The 11,599-nt window shown below is 42.0% G+C and overlaps 1 long non-coding RNA gene across 2 annotated transcripts; it reads left to right on the forward strand.

Moving 5' to 3' along the window:
* The first annotated feature begins 154 nt into the window (after nt 1-154).
* LOC141394310 (uncharacterized) lies at nt 155-11,599 on the forward strand. 2 transcript variants are annotated; one of them, XR_012410323.1, is made up of 9 exons: nt 155-651; nt 755-826; nt 890-1,057; nt 1,133-1,334; nt 1,709-1,836; nt 10,449-10,506; nt 10,573-10,649; nt 10,717-11,165; nt 11,386-11,599. It is a non-coding gene; the product is annotated as an uncharacterized lncRNA (long non-coding RNA). The 2 variants fall into 2 exon arrangements; XR_012410324.1 differs by lacking the exon at nt 11,386-11,599 and having other exon boundaries at nt 1,114-1,334; nt 10,717-10,855.

The raw sequence follows: 11,599 nt of genomic DNA on the forward strand, positions 1-11,599 counted from the left end.
GCTGATTTGAAATACTGTGCGAGCGACTTTTTATATGGTGTTACCGTCGACTATTGCTATTTGTCGAATCACCCTGTCGTGTACCGATTATTTAGCTACGACTGTTTTCAATTGGTATTACTATCAACATCTCTATTTTTTAACAAGAAGCTTCATTGTCTTTATAATTACTCGTCGTAGCGGGCGAGGAAAATTAAAGTTGAGTTTTTCTTTTAAATGTTGCAGTTTGTTGGATTCTTTTAAAACGACCCACGTATTGCATATTTAATATTTTGCCGAAGCGTATATGATTTCTGGGAGCATATACAGAACATTAATTAAATAAGGCAATATTCCTCCATTGATGCCGTGGAAAGATTTGCAATTTATGTGAATATGCATGTGAGCAGAACCACGCAGTTGAATGAAAGTTGGCATAGATAAGGTACGCTCATTGCGTATGTATTCATGAATATGCGTAGAGACGCATTGAATGCTAACATCGTACGCGATCAGTGGTAGTACTCACAAAGCAACAACAAACCAATGAACAACGGTTCTTCGGCGGAATGCCAAGGGCACTTCTTGTATATTCTATTACAAATCGTCCAGAAGCAATAATAAATTGCCATAGGGAAATGTTTCAGCATTCTGCCAATGGGAATGGTACTGGTAAGTCAACGTAGTAATCTATATGTAGTCAACCGTAATCTATAATATTAAAGACCATCACTCGTTTATTACTTTCGTAATTAAAGTGTTTGTTTACAATTAGATTTTCAGGTAAAACCGAGCGCTGTCAACCATTGGAGAGGTTACGTTTCAATCAAAATTCGGAATGTGGGAGGTAAGTCGAAGATTGATAAAGCCACGATAATTGATAACAAAGGAGTGATACCCTTTCTTTCAGGGAAATTCGGGTTATTTACGATTTGTGGATCTGATGCCACCTCTGATTTGTTGAACATCTTTCGATGATTGCGGTCAAGGAATATTGAAGACGCTTTGGGATAACCTATACAGTATATCTGATGGTATCTATAAACTGCTTGGAATAATTGAATCTAAGCTGTAGAAGGTAATACACACTAGTACATGCTCTTAGGACGGAATTTTTAAGTGGATTCTGAATAGTTATTGCTTTTCCTTTCAGGGGAGACAATCGATTAGCATCAGTTCCTGAAGTTGTATCCAAGAATACAAATAAAATGCTTGGAAAAGAGATGGAGATATGCACGATTACCAATATTATTGTTACTACCTATTTGCCGTCAAAGAGCCAGCCCACTATCTCCAAATTCTGACTGCAAGTAAACAGTGAGTTAAAGCTTACAACAGCTCGTCCAAGTTTTGTGGTAAGTGGTGAAACGGTGGTATTTAACGTGGATAGGGAACATGCATCAATAATGTTGGCTAGATCCCGGAAGTAAACCAGATCTATATATGGGTTGGTTCATATCTGGGCCCAATAGTTGAGGTTACTTTCCTAATTCGTTCATGGCTGGTGAACAGGCTAGAGGGTGTGTCTTACGAAGCGATTATGATACGCCTATCAATGAAGAGGTTTCCTGGTGTATAGAGATTCAAAAGGAATATGCTTAAAGACTAACTAGGGTCTTATATCTAAATCTTTCGATAATGAATCCGAACAATACATTATCTCTATTCAAATTAATTGACCTCATTAATGTGACTTTGCACTAATAAATTTGTAACCTTCTCATTGCAGGTGAATATTGTAAATGGTCAAAGAACTCATCAAGAGTAGACACTGGGTTTTTCTTTACCTTACTCCATCTGGTGATGTAAAAGAGAGGAAGAATTATGCTTTAATTGTAGTTCCAGCCACAGCTTAAGGTGAGTCATCGTAATTTTTAGTATTTAAAGATATTTGTGAATTTTCTTCGCTTACATGTATTGTGGGCATTTCTAATTATTGTTGTATCGTTTGAAATTGTTTGGCCGTGGGGGCGAAATATATTTTTCATACAGTACAATGGTTTTTTAAATCCTGTACTCATACAACGTGAGTTTTCTAAATATGTTTCTATCTGGCAAGGTGTATTACTTTGTTATGTGTGGTTGTTATAGTTATTCTGCTTTTACGTAGCTGGGAGGGACGAGTTCAAAATTTACATCCGCGAGAGCTTTCACCACTAATCGTCGTCAATTTTTCTTCGAAATTGTCTTCATCTACTCCGCTACTACTTCTTCGTATGTATAATTCCTGTAAGGTGATTTAATTGGATCTATTACTTCAGAATGCATGGGTATTACGAGATTTGTGAATTTGTTTCTTTAAAGATCGGAGAACCGCTCTTTCGCCCAGATTTCGGTATTTTGGCATTTCTCTCAGGGGTCACTTTGGTGAAACTTGCTATCGGTTTTTGGTCAGAGCATTTGTTCAACTCGTTCGTTAGTCGACAAACGAAAGCACATTTGGTTCATTGTAGCGGAAGAGGTTTATTTGGGGGTGGCCAAGGAAGATGGTATTGACGGCGAATTCAGGCCCTACTCTTATTTGCTATGCAAGTTTTTTTTCTGCGAGTGAACCGTCAGGAACGAAGAAGTCGATAAAAGGTGTTCTATCAATTCTAAAATTAGACATTTCATATGAAATGTCATTTTAATTTAAACCATATATGTATTTGACTGGTGAATGGTTACGCCTGTAGGTCTTACGGGATCACCTTCTCCATTATACCATGGTGGCGGTAACCAAACGAAATTTTTGATGTCCCTGATATTTCTGATGTTCGTGACCGCCATATAAAGCTGGAAACACATACAACGTTTGGGTAAAGTTTTGTGTCGTTTTGGCCGTTTTTACACTGTTGGGCATGATGCCGAAAAATTCAAATTCATTTGAAATATATGCCGACAAACAGGTAAACGCTGGACTTTGGTATCGTCGTCGCCCTGTTGTTGTTGTTTTTTTTTCTCGACGCCCAACGCAAAACTTTAATCAAACGTTGTATCTGTTTTCAGCTTAATAGCTACCTAACTGAACGTAAAGTTGGGAAAAGGAAAACGTTGGAAAGAGATTCATCGTTTTGGGGTCAACGTTAGATGCTTGATAGAGGAACTGCTAAGGATATCTGTTTAGGATGCGGACCAAACATTGTGGCAATTGTTCTTGGGTAATCGTGTATTTAATTGGGCCTCATCGAGAGCCATATACTCATCCCATAACCATTATTTGCTGACTTTCGTGTTTCATCAGGAAGAATTGAGACTGCCACCAGCAAATGAATATATGATTGTGGCGATTCAAGTTTGCTTTAGAGGAAGACGTTGCTTTAGAGGAAACAAACTTGTTCTCTTCACAAATACAGGCTGTTAATTATTGCATTCCTCTTTCTTTTTGTTAAATTTGATGACTTTATAAACAGGAAGAGGCGTGGTTCTTTTTAAGAGAGGCTTGACACAAAGGACGCGTATCATTTGGAGATGCGTTGTATTCTCATCATCGATTCTGACCCTCTCAGACAGTTGGTGCTAAACTGATGTTGGTAGCTGATATACCCCATCACAATCACTATTTGGGTGAAGTATAATGAAATACCACCTATGAATTCGATCAACAACAATGTAATAATTAGTCAATTGACTGTTTCTTGAAGGCAATAATTATGTGGTTCATGTTGAAAGAACAACGTTTAGCCCGAGGGCAAGGGTTTTTCTTAGATTTTCCTTTCCTCAATGAAGGATGACACTTATTCGAAACCAAGGTTGCTAGCTCCAGTGATACTGTGTTCTCTCTTCATCACAAGTGTATCGCTGCCGGGACCTACAGCTAACCTCAGAATGTTAAATACATTGACTTGCGAATTCACTGAAATGTGTTTGTTTTCAGGCATCCCTGCTTTCCGGCTATAATGTCATTAATCGACTACCGACAGCTCCGCGACCTTGTGTATAACAGTTCCCTGCTTTGTGCCATAGATGCAAATAAGTATGTAAAGGGGAACTGCACTAATGGTCAAAGACAGTCACAACGTGACAGCTCGGAAGTCGTAGACACATCAGATTCGGCAATCCAGGGATGTTTTTCCTTCGTACCTTGGAACTAACCTTCCTGACGTGCGTTTGTAATGTTGATTGGGAATGAAGGAGAAAACGTCAGCTTCTCACCATTTTGTGAGGATGGAGTGCCATAGAAAGACTCTTAAAGAGGCTAAAGTATATATAAATATATCCTTTATTGTTTTAAATCTTTCATGTGGTATACTCCTAAGGATTTACCTTTCAGGTCTTCAATTTGATATAGGCAATTTCCAATTGGTTTCACAATTCTGCACTTTTGAAACTTATATCCCAATTTGGCATTATATTGGTTTCTGAAGTCGCTCTGTTGAAAGCTTCTTCGATAGACTTCTTGGCCGGGAATAAATCTAATTCTTCTAACACGAGTATTATACTTTTTCTCATTCCTTAAATAGGCTTGATGTAAATTTTCTTTGATTTTATTTCGTATAAGCTCTAGCTTAGCCTCTTTGGGTATAATTTGTGTCTCCGGATCACTCAAAGTCTTTAGCTTTCGAGCTAGGTCATACACACTGCCATGGGTGATCATGTTAGTGCCGAACAAGGCAAAATACGGGGTGACACCGATCGATGAGTGGATGGAAGACCGTAGGGAACATTCAATTTCTGAAATATGCTTATCCCAATCTTGCTGGTTGCCATTGAGATACGCCCTAATTCCTGTTAGTATGGATTGATTGACTCTCTCAGAGGCGTTGGCCTGAGGAGAGTGCGTCGCGGTTCTGAGATGGTAAACTCCAAAGTTTTTGAGCAAGTCTTGGAACTCCTTCCCAATGAACTGTGCTCCATTGTCTGACACCAAAGTCTCGGGTGTACCAAACTTGTGAAAAACTTCGGTAATTAGGAATTTTACAATGTTTTGCGAGTTAGCTTTAGCTAAAGGCTTTAGGAGCACGAACTTGCTAAGGTGGTCTAAAACTATAAAAATATAAGAATTCCCTGCTTTGGAACGTGGATAGGGTCCCAGGAAGTCCACATAGATGCGCTGGAAGGGCCTTTCTATAACAGTCTCCTGTCCCATGGGCGGTTTCAGAGCACTATTGGCGGGCTTCACTGACTTACATATCTCGCACCCTTGAACAAATGTTCTAATATGCACGGTCATATTGGGCCAATAGAAATACTCCCTAATTCTTCTGAGCGTTTTATGGAAACCCCCATGCGCGGTATTCGGTAAACTATGGGACTTCTGGATAATACCTTCGGTTAGCTCCTGAGGCACCCACAACTTCCAGGCGAAATCTTCACTAACGGGTATTCCGTCATAATGTTGGGTCCTTTTATAGACATACCCGTCTATGACGCGCACATCTGGTAAACTGTCGTCGTTATCCTTGACCGTTTTGACTAGTTCCAGGTAGTCCTCCGATTGAAAGGCTGACGAGGACAAATCTATTAAGGCGTTCAGGTCGGTTGATACAGCTTCCATGTCGTACCTGGACAGAGCATCTGGAACGATATTCTCGCTACCCTTTCTATGCTCAATGCTAAACGCGAACGACTGTAGATGGAGGCTCCACCGAGCCAAACGGCCACTCAAATCCTTGTGGGACATGAGCCATTTAAGGCTACTGTGGTCGGTTATGACGGTAAATGGCATTAGTTCTATGTATGGCCTGAATTTCTTAATAGCCATAACCACGGCCAGGCACTCCCTCTCTGTCACAGAATAATTCTTCTGTGCAGTTGACAGCTTTTGAGAGAAGTAAGCTATGGGATGCTCTCCGCCCTCGTCATCTTTCTGGAACAAAACTGCTCCGATACCGAGGTCGGAGGCATCACACTGTACATAGAAGTGTTTATCGAAGTTTGGGTGCGTAAGGATAGGGCTGGTAACTAGTGCTTTCTTCAGACAATCGAACGCTTCTTTAGCCTGTTCGGTAAAGTGAAACTGCTTCCCTTTCTTGAGCGTCTCAAATATAGGAGCAGCTATAGTCGCGTAGTTGGGAATAAATCGTCTGTACCAACCTGTAGCGCCCATAAAACTACGGACTTGTTTGGCCGTTCTCGGGTAACAGAAGCGAGTAATGGTTTCCACCTTACTCGGGTCAGGTTTGAGTTCCCCTCCACCAACAATATAGCCTAAGTACCGAAGTTGCTTGAAGCAAAATTTAGACTTGACGACGTTTATCGTTAATCCCGCCTCGTCTAGCAACTTTGCCACTCGCTCCAGCAGTTCGAGGTGAGTGTCGAAATCTGGTGATACGATCAGAAGGTCGTCGAGATAGACAAAAACCCGATCACGTATCTCCGAGGGGATCACCTTATCCATTAAACGGCAAAGCCTTTGAGCTGCATTGCACAACCCAAAGGGCATTACCGTAAAATGGTAAAGTGGTCTCCCCGGTACAGTGAAAGCCGTTTTTTCTCTACTCGACGCCTCTAACGGTATCTGCCAGAATGCGTCCTTCAAGTCGACACTGGAGATGTAGTAAGTATCCCCCAGCCGACTGAGCAAACCTTCAATGTGCGGGAGTGGATAGGCGTCTTTAACAGTAAGCGCATTAAGCTTTCGTGCGTCCAGACACAACCGGTTCTTCTCACCTCTACGGACAAGAGTAACCGGATGACTCCATGGACTTTCACTAGGCTCAATGACCCCCATCGCCAACATCCTATCCAGCTCCGCGTACATTAACTTTTGCACAGCCGGTGACACCGGGTAATGCTTACTCTTCACCGGAACTGCATCGGCGGTATCTATTGTGTGGACCTCAGACTTTGTCCGTCCTAAGCCTCTTTTTGTGAAGCATGGGAACCTCTCAATTATCATTTCCAAGCGTTTCCGCTGAGGATCTGATAAACTGTGGACAGTTTTGTCATCATTGGTCTTGTCACCATCTTCTTCGCACAGATCCACATTGTTGGAGGAGAGGCTCTCAATTGTTGCAAACATCCCGAACGCTCGCATAAAATCTACTCCCAGGAAGAGCTTCCTGCTTAGGGTGGGAACTAAATAGAAAGTTATGGGGTAAGTTTTCTTGTTTAGCTGAATGTCCGCACATACCTTTCCTACTATTCTATGGGGACTGCCGTCAGCCGTTTTAATATATGAGAAGAAAGGTTGAGACTTAAGGCCGACCTCTTCGATAAATTCTATGCAATTTTTCCCAAGGCAGGTTATCGTCGCTCCACTGTCAAGCAAGCCTTCAATCTCTGAACCATTTATACAGATCTTTAAATAAAATCGGGTGTCCTCGCCCTCATACAATACTGCGGAGGCGATTTCTTGCCGTAGCTCCTTCCTGCGCTTGTATCTCTCTCTCGCCCTTCTCACTTTCGATGATAGCTTTCCGAAGATGCGCCGCTTAGCTTCCTCGTATTTGCGCTGACGTACATGCAGTGGGACTATCTCTCTCAAAGGCCTCTCTGTTGTGTTTATTTTTCCGCGTTCTACGTTCTTTAGAAGTTTGATTGGCTCTGTGGGGAAAATATCGGAATTCGAATCGGTGGATGTAATATTCACTGCTGTGGACTCTCGGTCTGCGTGGAACACGCCTCCACAGCCTTTTGCGCGTTCCTCTGCCGGTTTCCCTGGCACCTTGGGCACTTAGGTGCCAGCACTCCCTCATTGCCGCACTTGAAGCAGAACACCCTGCTTATAGGCATCGGGCACTCTACATAGCTATGACCGCTTTTCCTGCAGTTCCAGCAGGTATACCTGCTACTAGGGCCCATAGCATCTACCTCGAATTCTACCTCTTCCTCGGTATAGTGCAATTCGTGGGCTTTCGGAGCTGGGTAAGCCCTCTGTTGGTACGCCTGCCTCTGATTTGCCAACATTGATTCAGCTTTCTTTACCTCCAGCCGGAAATGGTTAAGTCCCTGCAACTTGATGGGGAAAATAAGAGCAGCTAACGATGATTTCAGGTTTCCCTTCATTATATCCACCAGATCTCGTTCCGAATATGGAACTTTCTGCTGATTCCTCAACCTAACCACCGCATTGAAGAAGTCGTCAAATGACTCATGGGGTTGCTGTCGACGGTCCATAATCTTCTTCTGGATCTGGAACTCATTCTCGAAGCGTCTAAACTGTCCCAGAAAAGCATTTTTCAATTCGCTCCATGTCTGGAATGGAGCGATTCTTCTTTGCTGCCAATACCAGTCAAGGGCGACGCCGTCGAGGACCTGCGGAAAATCTTTAACCAAGTCGTCAAAAGGATATTCATAATCCTGCCTCATGGACTCCAACCGGAAAACGAAATCCTCAGCATCCATTGTTTTGTCACTGCCATCGAACTTCAAGCCCCACTTCTTGAGTATGAATCTTTGCCCCAATGTAGCGGTGTTCGGGTAACCATGGTACCCCGGAGTTGACCAATACACATGTTTCGAGGGTTGAGCGGTATCCGGCCGATACGATGGTACGCTAGGGAAGACGTGGTCGCTGGACGGTGGTGGTGGCGCTGCTGCCGCTGAAGACCCATACAAAGGAGGCAGCGAACCTGTAGCTGGAACCGGCGGTCCAAACAGCGGAGGCGGTGGTATCACCATTTCGGGGACGGTTGTCTCTCTTGGCGGCCCGGGGAACGCTGGTATCGGAATCAATGGAGGAGGTCCCTGCCTTTGATCTACAGCGGCTCTAGGAGCTCCAGGAGGTTGCTGTTGTAGAATCATCTCCCGTCGGGGCTGGATCTGATACTCCTGCCTCAGCATCCTCACTTCCTCTATGCTTCTCATCAGCTGAGCTTGCGCAAAACCAATGGACGCTATCATCTCATGTAAATCAATTTCTCTCGGGCCTATATCCATGCCTGAACCCATGGTCTCGCGCCTGTAGTCACGGCGTATGCCTTGAGCAGTCTGGCTAACAAACTCTGGTGACCCCACAGTGGAATTTAAAACCCCTGAGCTTAGTGAATCGTCGCCTGGACCGGTATGCGCTACAGAGGATACTGTTGTAGTAGTTACCACTACGTTCGGCTGAGCAGTAGTCGCAGCGGTCACAACCGTACCCGTGGAGACAAGCGAAGTGTCTACCCCACTCGTGACATTCTCGACGGGACCATCGTCACCCATCATCAACCAATCCTAAACAATTTCGGTTACTGAGCTGACACGACTCTTCGCACTCCTTGATAATTTTCTTCCACGCAAATATGTTCTTACCTATTCGGGTATAGGTAAATGTGAGTAAAAGTGTAACAGAGCAACTGAAACTAAAAAGTTCTCTAACTAAGAGGTCTTGAAAAAAAAATTAAAAATCTCTTGCTCGTAAATACTAATCAAATGGTTGTAACTAGCAATGGATGGGATTTTCGGGGGACAATAAAACAAAGAGTAAAAATCGTATATATACTCTTTCCTATGGCTAATGTTGTTACGGTGTGATATTCTAAAGCAAATTGAGTAACTCCCTAACCCCACGAAACAGGCTGCTCGTCGCAAACTGGCTGGGTCGGGACCGTACCATTGGACCGAACAGTCTACCTCCTAAGATCTAGAAATCGACTTTGGGCTATTTTGCATTATTTCAGGATGAGATCATATGCTAACCTTACGTCTGAAGCAACTAGTTTCTTATGTTACTAATTCCTAACTATGACTCAAACCAAGGTTAACTTAAAGGACAATTTTGCTACTTATGCCTATATCTAAAACGCATAGGAAGTCAGCTACACGAAAGGATTCCTTGAAATCATTCTTCGGGACCGAATTCCCAGTATTTCAGGACATAAAATAGACAACTTCTCTAACTGCCTGCTAAACCGGAAAGAGTAAACTCAATATCATTACAAACACAAGGCTATCAAACCTAACCTAATACCGGCTTAGGCTTGAGACCTCGACTGCACTTCCATCGAGCCAACTGAATAAAATAGCACTAGTCAGTCTCGTGACAACCGAGGAGGACTCTTAAAATTAACTCCTACGGGACCTACGAACTAACTAGTCCTACCTAACTAATCCAACTATGCAGTTTCCTTTTCGGGCCCCACGTTCTGGGCGCCATTTTGTACCGTGCCTGGGTATTGCGATAAAAGAGGACTTCAATTTCGAGTAGAAAGGTGTCGCTGCTGGCATGGTGGCGTATGTTCGGCTAGGACTCGCCGGATGAGGGGGGATTCTTTGACACGCTTACTACGAATAACACAGATACAAAAACAAAATCATCATGCCAGGCTGAGATGACCATAAAGAAAGTTTAAAACATTAAAAGGTTTTGGAAGCCCGAAAAGGAATTGGATTATTACACTATAAAATGACACACACCGCAACTTCACCTGCCTATAGGAAAAGCATAATTGCTTTCTCGACTGATGTTGTGTCGAGATAGGCCCGCCCTCTGGAATCTGATTTCCACCATTACAACATAGCGTTACGTAAGTTATGTTGCCCCAATACCTACCTCTTCGTTTTATGGTCCCCTTCCTATTCCCCCCTATCCATTAATAACAACCATTTTCTTCTCTTTTCAGATGTCTAATATTATACAAATTTTATTCATTGCAAAATCAAAACTTTATAGGTTACATGGTAAACTTTAGTTTAAGCAAAAATAAATTATAGATTATTAATCGCCTTCTTTTCTTCAATTTACAGCTACCGGGATACCAACTGCATATCTGGATGTTCTGCTTATGTCTCTGTCTGTCCGTCAAAGTCGAGTGAAGTGAATGGTAAGTTCTTGTTTCGTCAGTTCGTAAGTTTTAAAATCTCTAATAAAAGTTTTGCATTATCTTATAGGCAAGCGTTGGATCGAAAGGGATAACATATTCTGAGCTGTGGAGCATTTCCTCCTATGACTGAATCCTACCTGCCTAGCCTGAGCTCAAACTATTTGGGCTTGGATAAATGTTCAGCAAATGCAAAGCTGACGCCTGACCAAAAGATAAGTATGTCTACCCTTACAATCGTTCTTTTATTAACCAAATTATCTTTTATTTGCAGATTTTTTTTCCTTGTTCTCTCGTCAATGAGGGGTAAGTATTAGGTCTTAAGCAGAGGTACCTGTACACCGCGGTGGCTGGTGTAGAATAGCAGCAAATCCCACGTGGAGCAGCGGAGATGAGCCGGCGCAGATGTTTTAATGTGTTTTAAAGGCGTTGGATTATACGACTGGCGGATTTTGATTACTTCCTTTCAGTACTTCTTGTTGTTAATATTACTTCCTTTTTTTATTCTTCGTTTAAGTAGTTAAGTGCAATCGTTCATAACCTTATGTTGATTTATCGTTGTGTTCTATTTCTCAAGTGTAAATCAATTTAATTCTCTTTTCTTTCGGTTTTTCTTAAGTTTAGTTTTAGTTCATTAGGTTTATTTTTATGCTAATTCAATATATTTCTTCTCATTTCGTGTATTATCTAGGTTTTATTTTGTTCATCAATATTAACTAATATATTCTTTTTTTTTCAGGTTGATATTTTTAGTTATTTAAGTTACTTTCTTTATATATTCATGTAAATAGGCATTTTAGTTAAATTCAAAGGTTTTCGACTCGGCATTTACTTTTCAATAGATCTCTTTAAGTTTGATTTCAGTTGTAAATTTAAGCACTAATTCAATGTAGATTTTGTTTTAGCTGTATAGTTCAATACAGAGAATAGTTTCTTTTAAAACTACAATAACA

The sequence above is a fragment of the Musca autumnalis genome, unplaced genomic scaffold, assembly GCF_047663935.1.
Source record: "Musca autumnalis isolate F117 unplaced genomic scaffold, ASM4766393v1 scaffold_2, whole genome shotgun sequence".
In the NCBI taxonomy this organism is placed as follows: domain Eukaryota; kingdom Metazoa; phylum Arthropoda; class Insecta; order Diptera; family Muscidae; genus Musca; species Musca autumnalis.